Here is a 20,400-nt window from a genome sequence, read left to right on the forward strand (position 1 = left end):
GGTCTCCAAGTAGGATTTAGTCAGTGGATGGTAGAGCCTGGGGAGCGATGAGCTCTACAATGGCATCAGTGAATGGGGGTTCATGGCACGGGGGACTGTAGATGAGGGTGCCACAGAGGGTGGTGTTGGGGTTGGTCTGTATCTGGAAATGGAGGTGTTCCATGGTCACTGTCGGGTCATTAAAGTGCGTGTTCTGCCGAAGTGTGCTTTAGTAGTCAATGGCAGTGCATCCTCCTGGGTGCTCGGGGAGGTCAGTGCGGGGGAATTTGTAGCCGTAGTGGATGGCCATGGTGATGTCTGGAGCAGAGGTTGGTCCAGGTTTCCGTAAGAAGGCGATGTCTGAAGAGCTGGCGTCGAGGAGGTCCCAGATTTCTGTTGCATGCTTGTGGAGGGACCACACGTTGAGGATGATGCAGTTGAGTTGGTCGACTGCGTTGTTGGTCAGCTGGGTGGCAGGAAGCGCTGGTGTGCTGATGTGGCAGAAGGTGTGTTTGCAGTTTTGACAAGTGCAGGGTGCAATGAATTCAACAGTGTCGCTAGATGGAAGGCGGTGTGGCATCCAGGGTTGATGGCAAGGAGAGTGTTGGTGTCGTAGCGGTGGAGTGTCCGAGAGGAAGGGTCCTTGGTGCTGAGTGCCGTCCAGGAGCGGATGGATGCAGACGGGCTTGCCTTTGGCACACCAGTGGTATGCCTGCTGTGCATGGCGGCACAGCGGCTGCCATTAAGTAGTGCTGCAAGGGGGACTGGACAACTGGCAGGTGGGAAAAGCGAGAAAGGACACTGGAGGGGTGGGGACGCGGGAGGAGCGGGGGTTGCAAATATATTTTTTAATAAATCTTACCTCAAGGCTGGGTCCCGCGTCTTCTGTGCTCTTGCTCTCCTGAGTCTGCTTCCAGGTACAGAAAGCAGGCAGCCAGGCTCTCTATCCTAAGCCAATCATAACACTGCAATGAGGCGTTGTGATTGTTCTTGAGCGCCGTGACAAGGCATTCAGCCAGGGGCTGAAGGGTTAGCCATGTACTCCATGTAGGTTGCAATGCAGCCTGCATTGCAAACAGGGAAGAACACATGACTACCTTGGGCGGCCTGAGAGGGCCAGCCAAACAGTCATTGCACATTTGACTGGGCATACCACTCTGCCCCTGCCCTGCTCCATGAGTAGAGCAGCCCCACACACACTCCTGCCCGCAAAGGAAAGATAGCATGAGTACATCAGAAAGTTATCTATATTTCCTCTTCTTGCACTGCTTGAAAGCAGTGGGGCGACGCTCTTCTGCCATAGCGGATGAGCCACCACTGGGGGTGCGTCACGTCACCCTCAGGTGCTAGGCCTGGGCCTGACTCAACCCCCGGGCCCCCTCTGCTATGCGTCCCACCTTTTCCTCACCTGGACATTGACACCGTGGCGCAATCCGCTGCACTCTCTTCAAATCTGTGACTCAGCCAGCAGGAGCCTCGTCCAGATGGGATTTCACAAGCCTGGGCATAGCAGTCACCACCAACCCCACCGGGGAACCTCCTGATGCAGGTGATGCAACAGTGTCCCCTTAGGCATGAAGTTGCAGCACACCCACTACACAAGTTCGGCACAGCTCAGGGGCCTCGCGCTCCATAGCGTCCGGCCAGCACAACATCATCCGGCCTGCAATGCAGAGAGGTGCGGCCCACCATTGGTAATCTCCTCTGTGCACCCTGGTGTAGTGGTGGCACATGGTATGCGATGCAGACCTCCCTGCGTTGGTGCGCAGGAGCACCTTTACCATTCACAGCTCCAAGGGGCACCAGGCGGTCTTCTCACCCAGGACAGAAACATGTCTCCATGTGACCTGGCAGACTTCACCACCAGGTAAGGGTGATTGCCAACACCTCAATGCCTACTGCCACACGCTAGCAACTCCACAGCTACTCTGCCTCCCACTCTGGGTCACAGATGCAGGCCCAATGAGGTGCCCATCCCACCGGACACCTCAACAGTGATCCTTGGTGGAGGGCAGCTCAGGACCTGCTCTGGCGTCGGGCTGCCCTCCTCCTTGCGTCCCCGGGACCCCATCACTGCCTGTGTGTTTCCTACCTGCTGGTGTCTGAGGGGATCAAGAGGCGACCTCAGATGGCTGCCGTCAGCCTGATGTTGCTGGCTCCTGACTGAGGTAGCACGCATGGGTGCTCCTGGGGCAGGGTGCCGGCGAGGGCAGCCGGGGTGGGCTCCACGAGCTGCCATCGACCAAGAATCACTGTTGAGGTGCCCGGTGGGATGGGTACCTCTATCAGAGCCACCGGACTAAGAGGAAAATATTCCTCAAGCGTCAGGGGCTCTCCCCGGCTCAGCAGGAGAGCTGGGAGAGTGATACTATAATATTCACTGCACTCTAGAAACTTGCCCCATAATGCTCTGCATGGCCTTTGGTTGGCACTTTCTTTTTGCCCATAGCTTTGCTTGGGTTGGTCCTAGGAGGATGGGACCACCACTGGATTGTTCAGCATGATGTGCTCTTTGTGTTCAAGGCATCTGCTTGGTCCACTCCCTAGGTCAGGGGGGACTCCAAAATCATCAACACTCTCACTGCCTGACATATTTCAAAGTGCACTTTTGTGAATTGGCTATATGCTTTTTAGCATGTATATTTAAAGTTGTTTAACCAAAGGGATGTGGGTGCAGAATGCTAATTCCGCTACACAGCGGAGTCAGAGTTTTTGTCTGAACTCTGTGTTCCCAACAGAAGGCAGAGCTGGTCAAACTCTGCTAGCAGAGTGGAGTTCACGGCCCACTGCTAGCCAAGACCATGTAGCACTTTAAAAGCGATACAAAGGGCCTTCATTTAATTTTGTCTTTTAACTGGTGGCCAGTGAGAAACTGGAAGGGCGTGAGCAACTGATTGATGTTTCGGGATGGCAAGCAGCAGATGAGCTGCTGCATTTTGTTGAGGAATTGTGATTGTATATTGAGGAAAAGCCCACTGCAGTAATGAATTTTCAACGGGATAAGTGCTACAACAACTGCTTTCTGAAACTCTAATGGAATATAAGGTAAAATTTTCCTGAGAGTTTTAATCATGAAGAAACAAGAGGAGGTGATCGCATTAATTTGCCCCTCAAAGGACCGCTTTGTGTCAAAGTAAACGCCTACGTTTTTCACCTTAGAAACTGGATTCAGGATTTCTCTCAGTTCCTGTGGCCACTAGCTTGGCTGCTAGAAGGAGGTATTGCGTCCGAAAAAAGCACCTCCGTTGTTCCTGTGTATTTAGCTTCAGGCAGTTTTGAGACATCCATTGTCAAAACTTCACACATACAGTTGTGAAATCTCGATGCGGGGTCTAGCACATGTCTGTAGCTCAAAGCCGCACGAGCTGTATTCACAAGCACCTACTTGCATAATAGTTTCTGTCCTTCTGTGACCCCTCACCCCCTTGGACCCCTAGTCCTCCCTGCGATCAGTAAAATCCCACCTCGCTTATCTGCAGGCTGTTTGAAATCTGCAAGCACAGTGCCTAATAACTCCTGCCATATTGTACTCTTGCAAACCCTGGTGCAATGTCTCTTGCACAATTGCAAAAGGTCTGAATAACTCTAATTCGCCAACAGCTCCCATGCATTCCTCACTCATTAGTCCCCTGTCAATTGTTTCACTCTTCACCCGGGCAAACACTCAGTTTCATCAGTGTCTCATCATTCTAATTAACAAAGATGAATTTCTCCGCCTGCAACAGAAACATGAGAAAGAACAATTTCTACATGCACATGAATTTTATTAGTAAATCTAAAATGAGAGCCTCAGGGAGAAATACACATCAGGCCTAGAGAATTCAGCCAACATAAGAAACAGAGCGTACATTTATAAAGCACACATATGAATAAACATTAGGACTGAACACGTTTAAATCAATGCATTACATAAGCACACACATTATGGAAATCTTCATTAGCTGCATGCACAATTCTACACATTAAGGTTTTTATCTTGTCTCATGTAATTATAACGCTGATCTCTTCACGTTTACTCTAAAATACCTCTAACACATCACTTTTCACTTTATTACAGTACACGATTTAATGACCCCTTGTTAATACAATAACGGATTATATGCAAGCGCGAACTACTCATGATTATAATGCACCCCTACAAATGACAGAGCAAATCTGCACTCTATCACTACCTATTGTGGAAGTGTTGGGCCACTCTCAGCGACATTTGCTGTACGCTTCCTCACAATCAGAGCATATTTCTTTCCCTTGTGCATTACACCTACAGGTACAATTCATGGAGGGCACACGTGCATTCAGGCTACCCAGAGCTGGCCCATCAATGACCAGCTATCCCTCAACCGAGGTGCACATACCATTGGCTTTGCCATGATGAGAGATGCACTCAAGCACACAGCCTACCCCCCCCACCCAAGTCCGCACTCAGGCTCTGTGATCCTCAACAATGCTCCCTATTGCTACTCTACAACTGCCTTACCAGCATATATCACCTGCATCTGCTCTGCGCTTCCATTCCTTCCTTGCTATATTGGGAGCACCTCTACAGCAGCGTGGGATAGAAGGTGAGGTGTAGTAGAACGCGGCTCGCTTAATTGAATATAGTGCTGTTTTTATGCTGGAATACTGTTTTTAAAAATCATACATTTGCACATTATTTTAGCGGTAATCTTTGTTGTAATTATAATTCTTAAAATGCACTGTGTTAATGACTCGCGGTCCCCGTCTGTAAGAGCGGGGCCGCCTTGGTCTGCTGGGTCAGCGGTATAGTCTTTTTTCAGGGCTAAAAAGACCACGCGCAGCAGGGACGCCGCTGGCACGCCAAAGGCAAGGCCGTCTGCACCCGCCGGCGCCCGGAGCGCGTGAAACGCCAGGGACCCTGCCCGTTTTCTGTCCCAGGTCTACACGAGCAGCCAGTTGCTGGCGCTGAGGCAGGGTTAGTGTACCTCCCCAGACTTCCATAATATGAGGGGGATGGCGAAGAGTTTAAGTGTGTCAGTTGTGAGTTTTACTGTACTATGGCACCATATAGCCACCATCTTAGTCGTGAGAACATTAATAGAAGCGTGGACGCTATGGAGGGGATAATGAGAGGCAGGGCAGACCTAATGAGCACAGATAGCTCAAGTGCTGATCCTAGTCAGTTCAATCGTGGGGGGGGGGACATTTTGTGTGCACTGCATATAGTTTAATATGCGCTCATTGAGCAAACACAAGTATCAGCTAGAATGCCTATTGCAGGATTCTACTCTTAATCTAATATTCCTAACTGAAACTTGGAGTAACCAATCATCTGCCCCTGACTGGAATATTGCACTTCCACATGGCTATTCAGTTTACAGCCAAGATAGGCCAGGGAACATTGGCGGGGGAATAGCGATTATCTATCGTAGCCAATTAAGGTGCATGTAGAGGCCATTTCTCAGCTACCAGCAGAGGCAATGAGCGTTGTGCTGAAAGTCAACAATAGTTTCACCCTCCACGGCATACTTTTGTTTCGGCCACCCGGCCCTAGAACACCATTTACTCTAGCTTTACAGACACTGCTGGAATCCTGCTTAGATTTCAAAACGCTCATTATTTTGGGTGATCTTAACTACCAGCTAGAACTCAACAACAACCCTGATACCAATAGATTATCGGATAATTTAGCTGGCTTTGGCCTGTCCCAACTAGTACTTGGGCCCACCGACTCTGCTGGCCACACACTTGATGGTATCTTTAAGAAAAATTCTGATGTCACAGTGGTCAAAACTTCCGCTCTCCCCTGGACTGACCATAGGGCGATCTATTTTAATATCAATGTCATCGAAACAACTGTTCTTTCTATAAATAAACCAGCTAGTCTAAAAATTAGATCTTGGAATAAATTCCAAGGGGTGAAATTTGGGCAGGCTCTAAACATCTGTCCTCCCGTGCCGGTCCATGACAACAATGAGGCGGCCATCCAGTTTAATAACTGGATTGCTACAGCAGTTGATCAGGTGGTACCTAAAAGAATCATCAAAGTTAAAAGATCCCGGGCGACGTCTCCTTGGTACGGACTAGAGCTCAAAAACCTGAAAGCTTTGTGCAAAAGGGCTGAGCGCATCTGGAAGGTGGATTATAGCACAGAACATAAGGTTGCATACAATATAGCACTCCATTCCTACAAAGAGGCCATTATAAAATATATATTACACTGCAAGAATAGACGCAGCTAAGATCTCCTCTAAGGAGCTTTTTAAAACTGTCTGAGTGCTATCCCAAGTCCCAACTCCAAGAGGTTAGTACATTTAAACCCGACCAAGCCTTTTGTAATAAATTGGCGAATTTCTTTCAGGCCAAGGTGCAATTAATGTATGATGATGTCCACAACACATTTCAGCCTACAGGAATTGAGCATAATTTAGTACTGGAAGAAATAGCACCTCAGTGCCAATTAGCACGTTTTTGCCCACTCACATCAATAGAAGTTAATAAAATGTTACTTGCTACTAATTCTGGTTCCCCGCAAGACCCTTGTCCACCTATGGTATTGCACCAAGCTTCCGGGTTAATTAGCACATACTTAACCCCTCTTTTAAACCAAGTGCTTGACTCGGGGATATACCCATCGGTTTGGAAAACAGCCTGCATACCACCAATCTTAAAAAAAACTACTGAGGTAAAGAATTATTGACCCATCTCCTGTCTGCAGGTTACAGCTAAAATCCTCAAAAGGGTGGTAAATCAGGAGCTTATGCAATATCTAGACATCAATAATCAACTTGACTCTAGTCATGTCACTCAACCGAGACCATCTTGATTATTGCAACGGAGGAAATTCGCAGACAGGTGGATGGAGGGGACAGAGCCATCCTCATTCTCCTAGACCTCTCGGCAGCATTTGACACCGTTAATCACACAGTGTTAGTAAGGCGGCTGAGGGCGGTAGGGATTAGGGAACTGGCTCTGTCCCTTCCCTCCTCATTCTTGGCCTCAAGGCAGCAGAGTATACATTGGGACAATTTGCAATCCAAAACTTTCTGTACTCCATGTGGAGTGCCACAGGGATCTGCACTGTCACCCACATTGTTCAATGTATACGTTGCTCCACTTGCTGCATTTATCAGAGAATATGGTTTTTTGTTGGTTTCTTATGCAGATGATTCGCAAATTGTCATCTCTGTATCCAAACAGTCTGAGGCCACTGCTGTTAGCTTCCGTGCTTGCATGACTCACATCATGAGATGGATGAGCTGTAATTATCTTAAGATCAATACCGACAAGACCGAGGTGATGGAATTTGGCAATGGTCCATCACTATGGAATTCCACATGGTGGCCGGCAGAGGCAGGTCAATGTCCTGTTCCATCTAATAAAGCTAAGAACCTTGGGGTTTTCTTTGATGACCAGCTTAACTTTTTGGGCCAGATCAATAGCGTAACCTCCTCTTGCTTTTACATACTGAAACTTCTTACGAAGATATTCCCTTTCATCCCCCTGGATCTTAAGAAATCAGTGGTTGTTGCCCTCATTCTCTCGAGGCTCGACTACTATAATGCACTGTATATAGGCATCGATAAAGCCCAGAGGTTAAAGCTACAATTGATACAAAATGCTGCTGCTCTGCTATTGTTAAATATTCCTACAGGACATTCCACTTCTGCGGCTATTAGGTCATTGCACTGGCTCCCCATCCAACAAAGGACTGAGTTCAAAGCCATATGCCTAATTCACAAGACATTATGCAGCGGAGAAGCTGGTGATCTTCAGAATCTCTTCTCTTGGTACATTCCTACTAGAAACCTTAGATGTACCAACGCAGGTTTCATTTGTATTTCCAAGATTCGCAAGGCCAGATGGGGAGGCAGAAGTCTGTCACACTGTGCAGCCAAACTGTGGAATCAACTGCCCATTTCTATGAGATTAATGTCTAATAGGCCTCTTTTCAGGAAGGCATTAACCCTTTAAGTGCTGCCGTGGGCCAACGGTCGTCACGAGCACTATCTCCCCAGTGCTGCGCACGACCGTTGGCCGACGGGCCAGCATTCGTTATGCGAACGTTCAGCACTGGGCGCTGAACGTTCGACGCTGCGAAGGTGTTAAAAACACAACTGTTTCCACCTTCTTAAAATCAGTTATAGCTGCTACGATCCCCTAGCTCACCTCTTAGTGCCAAAACGCCTCGGCATTCGAGCGCTCTATAAAACTATATCATACCACATCGTATCCAAGCAGGCCATTCTCTCTTAAAGAAGACTTGAGCAAATGCCCTTTTCGTCCACATCAATGCCTCTGAGAGTGAAGCAATAGCGCTTCCTGTCCACACTGGTGGTAGTGAGGCACTACACATGTATAAGGCAATAACAGTTTGAGTTAATTTGCTGTACAACTCAATCACAAGTTGTGTCCACAGTATGATTGTGCAAGCGTTATGGATGCATCAGAACCCAGGTGGTGAGTCACGGACCAGCAAGGACACAATAGTGTGAACATTCTCTACTGTGCAGAAATTGTCTGGATGGGGTTTAGAGTACAGTGGTGGTGGATTCACGGGTGAGTGGAGGTAGAGAAAGGGACACTTTTACAACTTTTGAATGAGTTTAGTCTGTTGGCAGCTTTGTTGTCTATGGTGGGAAACATCCATTGCAAAGCAGGCATTACAACGCAATGCCTTTACAACGCAGTCAATACAAAGCAAGTTCCATTACAACGCATGCATTTACAACACATATCCCTCACTGGCCAGCACCTTCCCTGAGGTAAGCGCCCGGTGGTGTTAGAATAGTAATTTTTGTGTAGTGTAATGGGTTGCATTGCAATGGCATGCGTTGAAATGGAAGTTGCGCTGTTAAAACCGCATAGTAAAGGTATGCGTTGCAACAGTTTGCATTGTAACATCATACATCTGTCCATGGTGGGTGCAGTGAAATTCAATGAGGGGGTGCTGAGAAGCAGATGATAAGTATGTGGAAGAGGATCAAGGGAGACTGAGGGGTGAGAGGTGGAGAAAAGAACTGAGATCTAAAGGTTCTTGTGCACGTAGACTGAGAGGTAACCTGAGCCGGGCTACGTATGTGCGAGGTCATACAGAGGTTACAGATCCCTCAGAGGGACCTGAGGAACATCAAAGGCTAGGGGCATCAGCGCCTGAGATGGGTGAGGTGGGATCCAGCATTAAAGATTGAGGAATCGTGTGGGGTTTACTAAATGGTTCCAGCAATCGAGGAGGATATTGACATTGCCAGTATTATTTCTGTTTTTTAGGTGAGCGGGTGGGGAAGTGACTCTTCTCATGCAGGTGTCTAGCTGCTGGAAGTGCTGGGTGAGTGGGCGGGGAGGTGATGCTCTTCATGCGAATGTCTAGTGTCTAGAAAGGTGGTGTTAATATGGAAATCGATGCATACATTGATGAAAATGAAATCTCGTCTTTATTAACAGTATTACCCGTTGTGAACTCTACATCACCCAACTCGCAGATATACAGTCGAGCAGGCCCTGAGACATAGGCCCGGGATTACTGATCAATAGGCCACAGGTGGGAGGGAGCATAGCTGGCAGGCAAACACTCAGACAGGAAATGCTTGATCAATCCCACAGATTACAATGGTCAAAGGATATTGCCCCAATAAAGCACACATGGCCAGGGAGATGCCACATGAGCTAGGTACACATAGCCAATCAGGACCTAGCACAAGTAGTGATCATGTGCTTCCCATGCTGGACATCTGGACACATTAACCCCTGGCCACATTGTGTCCACTTGAGGTTGAGACCCAGCTGTGTTAACCATTAGACAATTAACATTCCTCATCGTATATGGTATGCCAGAAAGATTTACAACTCATCATATTTTTGTATAAAAGAAGAACGATTACAGGTAGTAAATAGAGACAGTCCTCTGACCATGTGCCTATAACTGTTCTCCTGGCTGTAATGTTAAATTAAACAAACCATTCCTGTTTTATCAAACGCCGCTTGTCTTCTGTTTTTTTAAGGGTTTTCTAACTCAAGCAACAGAGGTGAGATGAACGTCACTCACAAGCGAAAGTGATGAAGCTTCACAGATGGGAGAATCGACCATCTGCTGATCAGGTTTTGAGATTTGTTTCTTGACGAAGAATTCATTTATTTTGATATAGCTGTGGAGTCAGTTGAAGAAAAGCCTTAAGAGACCTCTGAGAAGGTGAGAGACAGTGTGCAGTAACTGTCATATGCTTCTCCCCAGCTGTATGCACTCAGAGCAACACCACTTTTACACTTATGATTCTGCAGGGTAATTCAAGGTGAAATGTTTTGTGGGACAAAGATGCAGATGTGAAGACGAGCAAGACGTAGAGGGGGGAGCGGAATGTAGGTGATGTTGGTGTAGGGAGCCAGTATGGAGTGAGACACAGAGAAAAAGTGGAGGGGCATGTCCTAACTGCTTGGGTTTCTCTGAGAATAGTTCATGCAATTCCCCAGAAGGGGAACATGGTGATAGGTGCACGGTGTGGGGAATGGAGAGGTTCCAGAAGGCTAGAGAGTCTGCAAGGTTGAGCAGGCAAAGTTGATTCATCTCAGAAGAAAGATGGGCTTGGCCACCTCAAAGGTGAAGAAGGTTGACAGGGAATGTATATATGTGCCAAGCCTATGTAGGCAGTTTGCCTTCCATTATGGAGGTAGGTTATTTTGTCATGGGTGGCACTGTGTATCGAGTGTCAGCCCTTGCGGCTACAACAGGAAAAGGTGTTGACACACTAGCATATATTGTAGTTGTGATAAAGGGTTGTGTAAAATAGGTGAAAGTGTTCAAAGAGTGATAGATATCTGAGTAGGGACGGTGGTGGATCATTCCGGGATGTTATTTGGATAGGGGGGGGGGGGGGTCTTGTTGGGTTGGAAATATGGGATCTCTGGGTTGGAGTCTAGGTTTGGAGATCTGGCAGAGGGGTGGGACTTGGTAGAGCTTGTTGCGATGGATCATTGCGTACGCACATGTTCTGAAGGAGATGGCTTTTGGAGAGTGACATGGAGAAGAGGTGATGACATACTGGCTCAAGCTGGAGTAATCGGGCATAGAAAGATCACACGGGAGGTCTGGCAGGACTGCAGTGTGGTGAGGATCATATCCTCAACCTCAGCATTGCATATCCTCAACCTCAGCATTGCATATCCTCAACCTCAGCGTTACATATACTCAACCTCAGCATTGCATATCCTCAACCTCAGCATTACATATCCTCAACCTCAGCGTTACATATACTCAACCTCAGCATTGCATATCCTCAACCTCAGCATTGCATATCCTCAACCTCAGCGTTACATATACTCAACCTCAGCATTGTTGCTTTGATTCAAACCCAAGAGAATTATATAAGGCAGTGAAGTGCTGAGTCGAGTCAGTAACTTAGAGAAGGCGTGATGGGGCGGCGCAGGAGAACAATGACAACAGTAGCATGTGGTCGAAGGTTGAGGAAGGTGTGACATCAGAAGTGTGAATTATTAGTGTGACTCCTTCCGTGCTTCCCACACTTTTGTTGTGGCCACAACTGCAGACTTTGCATGTCACATGCAAATGTGTGTAAAGTAAGTAGTGCACATGTGGTGCCATTTGCTACTCTTTATGAATTCAGCCATGCAAAATATATATACACATTTTTTAAACAGTGTGACTCGGGTCATTACAGTCGGCGTGGGTGTCACAGGGTGCATGTAGGCTTAGCTGACACCCAGATTTGCATTCATTAAAGAGATGGAAAGAGACAAAAACCTTCTGTAAAAAATCAGACAAATCTTGACTGGCCTCCCTTTGCTTTTTGAAAAGATCAGGTATAGTCCCAAACAGTCCCTTAAAATTTTAGGCAGAGGTTAAAGTCAGGGCCAATGTAATTATGCGAAAAGCATTTTTTCTGTAATAGTTAGACGACAACATTCAATTTTACCATTAGTTTGGATTTTGTTTAGCTATTAAAAAACACTTGACTATTTCTCTGGCTGTTACCAATTCAAAATTAGCATTATAAGGTGTTATAATGTAATCCAATGTTTCCCAATGGGATCAGCCAGCCATGCTACACTGAAAATAACATTGATGCTTTTTCACTTTATGGACAGGTGGAGTGTAATATTTCTAAAGGTCCTACTTTTATATACCATGCAGCCTACACTACAGCCAAAAGGACCTACTTTACAGGTGACTTAAAATTGTTTAAAAGGAAGGATTAAGCCTGTCAAAAGGGGTTATTTTGACAGGTCGAATTGTCAGTTAAAACCTGCACAGCCAGGTGACTGGTGGCAGGCCTGTAGTCAAACTAAGGTCTTATAGGTAAGGTAAATATACCAATCGAGAGTACCCAAATATACCATGTTGAAAGGAGAGGCATAAGCACTCTACTTCTGGTTAACAGGGATAAAGTGTACACTGGGGCCTATTTATGAGCCCTTGCGTCACTTTTTGTGACGCACCAGCTGCGTCACTTTTTGTGACGCACCAGCTGAGTAAAAAATGCACCTTGTTGCATCATATTTACAAAGTGACGCATCTAGGTAGATGCGTCATTTTGTAAACCCCTGTGCCACATTATGCCTGCGTCAGGTATAATGTATCCAGGGTAGGTCGTTCCAACGCAAGTAAGCGTTATAGAACTGATGCAGCAAAATCTATAATATTTCACTGTGCCACTTCTAGGACGCAAATGCGTCAATAGCTTAAGCCTGCCTAATGGCAGACGTAAGACTGTCGCAGGCACATTTCACATGGGACTTGCCCATGTGTAATGACCCATTGCTAGAGTTGCGTCACTTTTGTGACCCACTCCAGCAATGCATCATTTTTGCGCCTACAGATACGTCAGAAATACTGACGTATCTGTAACTCCTTGCGACATTTCACTCAGCGATGCGTAACTTTTCATAAATGAGGCCCAGAGTTCTTAAACCAGCGAAGATAGGGTTTCGTAAAACACCAAAAAACAGTTGTGGTGACTCTGCAGAAAGAGCAACGTGCCAACGAATGGCTGAGTCACTCTGTCCGATTGTGGCACCGGGTTCTCCAACACATAATGCAAACAAAAACTGCAGCTCGGTGGCTGTTGATGTGTTCCTTTAGTCCCTAATCCTGCATATATAGATGTTTCTAATCTTCACAAAGGGCAGTAGCACAGTAAAATACGCAGTCTTCGATGGGCCACTAAAATGATTTTCAGAAGTAGATGTCATGTGGCAGTATTTGCCGCAAGAGTCTCTAACTTAGATAATATAAGTGGATTTTTAAGATAATAGGCACCGGGCCCTCTGCTGTGCTATTAATTAGTATATGCATCAAATTAAAAAAGGGAATCAGCAGTCAAAAATGGCTGAACAGTCAGATGGGAGCTATCCCTGAGAAATTAAAAGGCCGCATAATAAATGCTGTCAGTCATCAAATAATAAACATTAAGCGAGCCTGTGTGGTGGGGGCAGCATAGCAGATTAGGTAAATTTGTCATTTGTCAGAGTTATCTGTGATAAGACTGCAGAGAGGAAAGTCTGGAATGGTGGATTATAAAAGAGCTGTGCCTTTCAAGTTGTTAATCAAAATGTGGTGAAAAATAACTGTTTGTCTCAAAGATGGAACTGAATAGCACAGAATGAACAGTTTTGATTTTTATTTCTCAACACTGAATGATACCTTCAGCGTTCATTACTGGCGCCCCTGCCTATAACCTCTGTCTACTTTCTAGGTGAACTAGTATGTAGTTATGTTATTCAATCAATCAGGGGTTTGTAAAGTGCAGCTACTCACCCATGAGGGTCTCAAGGCGTGGGGGGGGGGGGGGGGCTGATGATCTGTCTGGGCGAAGAAGTTCAGTCGAAGAACCAGGTCTTGAGATCCTTCCTGAAGAATTGGGTAATGCCTTAGGTGGAAGTGGCAGGTATGGTATGGTATGGTATGGTATGGTAATGGTATGGTATGGTATGGTAATGGTATGGTATGGTATGGTATGGTATGGTATGATATGGTATGGTATGGTATGGTATGGTATGGTATGGTATGGTAATGGTATGGTATGGTATGGTATGGTATGGTATGGAATGGTATGTTATGAGTGAGACATTTGGCATATTATGAATGCGAGCCAGTAGTGTTAATACAGATTTCTGAATCTAGTTATTCAATGCTACTATGTCATAAGGGGAAGTGCTTGCTTCCACTGTCTTCCCCTTCTAAACCAGGCTCTCCACAGATCCAAGCAAGCTACCGTAATGATGGCTGGTAGGCTCGCCATCTTCTGCCACCTCTCATCGGTCGCCACAGACTTGAAGGAGACGGGATGTTAGACCTGGCACCATTGGCGTGGGTCTCCCTTCCATTTTTGTTGCTGTGCCTCATATGTTTTTGCTGGTGTTAGATGCTCAGAGCACTGTGCCACTTCCAACCAGTGCCACAGGGAGAAGCGTTGCTCAATGGTTAGAGCGGCAGACCCTGATTCAGAGGTCTTGCCCGGGACCAGGGTTCAATTCCCGCCTCTGGAATTGAACCCTGGTCCCGGGCCAGACCTCTGCATCCCACACGGTAATGGCATTTAGAAGTACCATTACCGTGTGGGCACTAGGGTCATGATTTCAATGGTGCACCAGGTGCAGTGACACTGGGGCTCAAAGCTCAAGGAACCCCTATAAACACCAAATATTTTATTGCTAAACAGGCAGTCACTAGTGGAGTTACCTTGTATGCAATAGGGTCATGATTCGAATGGTGCAGCAGGTGCAGTGGCACCCGAGTCAAAAGTTGTCATAACTCCGCTAAGCACCAAATATTGTTATATTTTACTACTAAACAGCAGTCACAAATGCAGTTATCTTGCTGGCACTATGGGGCATGATTTGAATGGTGCAGCAGGGGCAGTGGCACCGGGCCCAAATGTTGTCAGAACTATACACATATTGCTATTACATCAATTCTATTTTTTACCTCTAGCATTACATTTTCAAAATGTTGCTTTTAATTACCTGCACTATACCACGAGTAACAGCACAACATAGTCATAACACTTTAACAGACTTTCTGTGACTTATATCGTACAACTACTCAGCAAGCTACAAATTACAACAAGAAACAGCTTATTATCAACCACAGATGTGAAACCTAATGCATTTACCAATGTTTTTACGGGCTCGGCGACGTCACCACTTCGTCAGAAGTGGGGAGGAGCTGCGAGCCGTATTGTAGCGGCTTTTTCGTTCATGCTGGATAAATTTTTCTTTGCTCGTGCATTTTCAGTGCGCTTTTTTATTATCTTAATAGTGATTGGTCGTCGCGGTGCTGTTTCTTTAGTAGTCTTGATGCCATAGGGTATATGTAATGGTCGGCGGCCATTTTTGGCATATTGTGTGCGGTTATGCGCACGGCAGACCATTAATTTTAATTAGGAGCTGTCAGAGTGCCCATGTAATGCAATCCAGATGGTCTGAGCGGTGAGCGCGTTCAATGTAAAATTACGAGAGGCGAGGCTCACAGAAGATGACTCATACGTGCTCGTCCACAGCACAGATTAGGCTTCAGTGCCAGGCAGCGGCTTCTTGCAGACCTAAGAAGGATGATGAGAGGTCATCCAAGCAGCAGCAATGCAAGCTTACCTTGCACACCAGGACACCGTGCATGTTAGATAGAAGCTCGCATGCAGTGCAGCTTTCCCTGGCATTCAGCAGTGCTAAGCAAATAATGCAGACTATGATTGAGACGAAGGACTGAGACTTCAACTTCGAGGGAACCGCGTGTGCTCTATCACCTCTGCCAGAGGTTGGGGAGAGCTCCTGGTTATGTCTTAAGAGTCGGAGACCTGTTCCTAGGATGGAAATGATGCTATTCATTTTTGTTTTTATGTAATTAAAGGCTAGGTGTGCATATTGGTAGAAGGATCGGTCACCGGAGCTGGTGCACAGCAAATGAATCGCACAATACTGGTGAACATTAAAGAACGGCAGCTCGCGTGGTTGCCACTAAAAGCAACAAAACATGAAACTGTTTAGTTGGAAGAAAATTAGGGGGTGCTTCAAGTAGCCAGTTGCCGTTACCAACTAGTTAAAAATTCAAACATCCTGTGCATTCCACCTACCATGACGAGCTAATTTCCAGGTGTAAACAGTCATTCAGGGTAACTATTTGCATTGCTCAGTGAAGCACAAAGGTCACATATATGTTGATGGAGAGGAAAATAACGGGAGTATCAGGACACAGCCAGCACTCAACCCCGTCCCCTGAATTTACCACCACCCACACAAGAGCAAACCCCTAAGTCAGAGCAGTGTGAACAACAAGGGAAAAGGACTTGAGTCGGAAAATTGCTTTTTATCCCGTTGGAAGGAACATGTTGCTTATGTTCTAGTACGGCAGTGTATCATTTTTTTATGCAAAGCGGTGCAATGCTTACCCTGATATGCACCTAAGCATAATTTAAAGCAAGGCAAGTTATGTAGCTTTAAATGTACACTCTCACCTGGTGTAGTTATGAATTCCAATAGAATGTTGTTTATTGTACATGACACTATGTTTTACACCACCACCAGTACTACCACCAGTACTACCAGTAACACCACCACCAGTACTACCAGTACCACAACCACCACCACTACTACCAGTACTACCACCATCAGTACTACCAGTACTACCACCACCAGTACTACCACTACTACAGCCACCAGTACTACCAGTACCACCACCACCAGTACTACCACTACCAGTACCAACACCACCACCACTACTACCAGTACTACCACCATCAGTACTACCAGTACTACCACCACCAGTACTACCATTACTACAGCCACCAGTACTACCACTACTACAGCCACCAGTACTACCACTACCACCACCACCAGTACTACCACTACCAGTACCACCACCACCACCAGTACTACCAGTACTACCACCATCAATACTATCAGTACTACCACCACCAGTACTACCACTACTACTGCCACCAGTACTACCACTACTGCAGCCACCAGTACTACCACTACCACCACCACCAGTACTACCACCACCACCAGTACTACCAGTACCACCACCATCAGTACTACCACTACCAGTACTACCACTACCAGTACTAGCAGTACCACAACCACCACCACTACTACCAGTACTACCACCATCAGTACTACCAGTACTACCACCAGCAGTACTACCACTACTACAGCCACCAGTACTACCACTACTACAGCCACCAGTACTACCACTACCACCACCACCACCACTACCACCACCACTAGTACTACCAGTACTACCACTACCAGTACTACCACTACCACTACCACTACCACCACCACCAGTACTACCAGTACCACCACCACCACCAGTACTACCACTACCAGTACCACCACCACCACCAGTACTACCAGTACTGTGAGTAGTGAGTAGTGAGTAGAGTAGTGAGTAGAGTAGTGAGTAGAGTAGTGAGTAGAGTAGTGCAGAGTAGTGAGTGCAGAGTAGTGAGTGCAGAGTAGTGAGTAGTGAGTGTAGAGTAGTGAGTAGTGAGTGTAGAGTAGTGAGTAGAGTAGTGAGTAGAGTAGTGAGTAGAGTAGTGAGTAGTGAGTAGTGAGTAGAGTAGTGAGTAGTAAGTAGAGTAGTGAGTAGAGTAGTGAGTAGTGAGTAGTGAGTGCAGAGTAGTGAGTAGTGAATAGAGTAGTGAGTAGAGTAGTGAGTAGTGAGTAGAGTAGTGAGTAGTGAGTAGAGTAGTGAGTAGTGAGTAGAGTAGTGAGTAGTGAGTAGAGTAGTGAGTAGTGAGTAGTGAGTAGAGTAGTGAGTATAGTAGTGAGTATAGTAGTGAGTAGAGTAGTGAGTAGAGTAGTGAGTAGTGAGTAGAGTAGTGAGTAGAGTAGTTAGTAGTGAGTAGAGTAGTGAGTAGAGTAGTGAGTAGTGAGTGCAGAGTAGTGAGTAGTGAGTAGAGTAGTGAGTAGAGTAGTGAGTAGTGAGTAGAATAGTGAGTAGAGTAGTGAGTAGTGAGTAGAGTAGTGAGTAGTGAGTAGAGTAGTGAGTAGAGTAGTGAGTAGTGAGTAGAGTAGTGAGTAGTGAGTAGAGTAGTGAGTAGTGAGTAGAGTAGTGAGTAGTGAGTAGAGTAGTGAGTAGAGTAGTGAGTAGTGAGTAGAGTAGTGAGTAGTGAGTAGTGAGTAGAGTAGTGAGTAGCGAGTAGAGTAGTGAGTAGTGAGTAGAGTAGTGAGTAGAGTAGTGAGTAGTGAGTAGTGAGTAGAGTAGTGAGTAGTAAGTAGAGTAGTGAGTAGTGGGTAGAATAGTGAGTAGTGAGTAGATTAGTGAGTAGTGAGTAGAGTAGTGAGTAGTGAGTAGAATAGTGAGTAGAGTAGTGAGTAGTGAGTAGAGTAGTGAGTAGTGAGTAGTGAGTAGTGAGTAGAGTAGTGAGTAGAGTAGTGAGTAGTGAGTAGAGTAGTGAGTAGTGAGTGGAGTAGTGAGTAGAGTAGTGAGTAGAGTAGTGAGTAGTGAGTGCAGAGTAGTGAGTAGTGAGTAGAGTAGTGAGTAGTGAGTGCAGAGTAGTGAGTAGAGTAGTGAGTAGTGAGTAGAGTAGTGAGTAGAGTAGTGAGTAGTGAGTGCAGAGTAGTGAGTAGAGTAGTGAGTAGAGTAGTGAGTAGAGTAGAGTAGTGAGTAGGACATCACAGGCAGCAGCTGTGCAAGCTTCTTACACTCACAAGGAGACCACAGGCAGCTGAGGTGCAAGCTTCTCCCACTCACAAGAAGGACATCACAAGCAGCAGCGGTGCAAGCTTCTCACACTCACAAGAACGACATCACAGGCAGCAGCAGTGCAATCTTCTTACACTCACAAGGAGACCACAGGCAGCAGAGGTGCAAGCTTCTCACACTGGCAAGAACGACATCACAAGCAGCAGTGGTGCAAGCTTCCCTCACACACTCACAGCAGGTACTGTGCCAAGGCAGCAGCAGCAACAGAGCAAGAGTCCCTTACAAAGAACAGGCACAGCACAGAGATGCACAATGCAATCTTCTCATACTCACAGGCAGCAGCGGTGCAAGCTTCTCACACTCACAAGAAGGACATCACAGGCAGCAGCTGTGCAAGCTTCTTACACTCACAAGGAGACCACAGGCAGCTGAGGTGCAAGCTTCTCCCACTCACAAGAAGGACATCACAAGCAGCAGCGGTGCAAGCTTCTCACACTCACAAGAACGACATCACAGGCAGCAGCAGTGCAAGCTTCTTACACTCACAAGGAGACCACAGGCAGCAGAGGTGCAAGCTTCTCACACTCGCAAGAACGACATCACAAGCAGCAGTGGTGCAAGCTTCGCTTACACACTCACAGCAGGTACTGTGCCAAGGCAGCAGCAGCAACAGAGCAAGAGTCCCTTACAAAGAACAGGCACAGCACAGAGATGCACAATGCAATCTTCTCATACTCACAGGCAGCAGCGGTGCAAGCTTCTCACACTCACAGGAAGGACATCACAGGCAGCAGCTGTGCAAGCTTCTTACACTCACAAGGAGACTACAGGCAGCTGAGGTGCAAGCTTCTCCCACTCACAAGAAGGACATCACAAGCAGCAGCGGTGCAAGCTTCTCACACTCACAAGAACGACATCACAGGCAGCAGCAGTGCAAGCTTCTTACACTCACAAGGAGACCACAGGCAGCAGAGGTGCAAGCTTCTCACACTCACAAGAAGGACATCACAGGCAGTAACGGTGCAATATTCTCACACTCACAAGGAGATCACTGGCAGTACACACCACATGAACATACTCCATAACACATAGCAACAATACATTGGCATTTACAATGCCATTAGCTCAAACTCAAATAAATCCGAGCCCGATTGCATTTCTAATGCTTGTTTTTAAATGTGGGTGGTGAAGAGGAGGGCTGGTCAGAGGGTGGTGGAGGAGGAGGCAGTGCACCAGGTTTAATGCAGGTCCAGGAGGTGGACACAGGTGAGGCAATGTTGAAGGCATGTCTCCCGCATGTGTTCTTTACTCATGCACAGATAATGACAGCAGAGGGAGATTAACTGGAGGGCTGCATGTGATGTAATATTATGGATGAGTAACTTTAAATAAAGGGGGAGGGTTATCTGGGGAGTCCAAGTGACCTCATCTACAGCTCATTGTGTATATGATGTCACTCAAAACTTCTCCTCCCTGTATTCACAGATACACACCAGTAATTCTATATGTTATGAAAGATACATATGCTATGGTATGTTGGAAACATTTGTATCCCGCATACATATGACCCTGTTGTACTGTGGCCAATCTGTGGCTGCTCTTCACTTGAATGGGATGTCTTCATTAGGATCAGAGTTATGTACTTTTCTAACACCTGGTCTGTGGCCCATTAGGGTCAGAGTGCTGCACGTTGTACGGTGTGGGGTCATAGCAACATCATCTCTCTCTTACTGGACCTGCAAAGAATCCTTCCTCTAGTTTATTCCAGCTCACCCCTCCTCCTCCTCCTCCTCCTCCTCCTCCTC

This window comes from Lissotriton helveticus, chromosome 1_1, assembly GCF_964261635.1.
Source record: "Lissotriton helveticus chromosome 1_1, aLisHel1.1, whole genome shotgun sequence".
Taxonomy (NCBI): domain Eukaryota; kingdom Metazoa; phylum Chordata; class Amphibia; order Caudata; family Salamandridae; genus Lissotriton; species Lissotriton helveticus.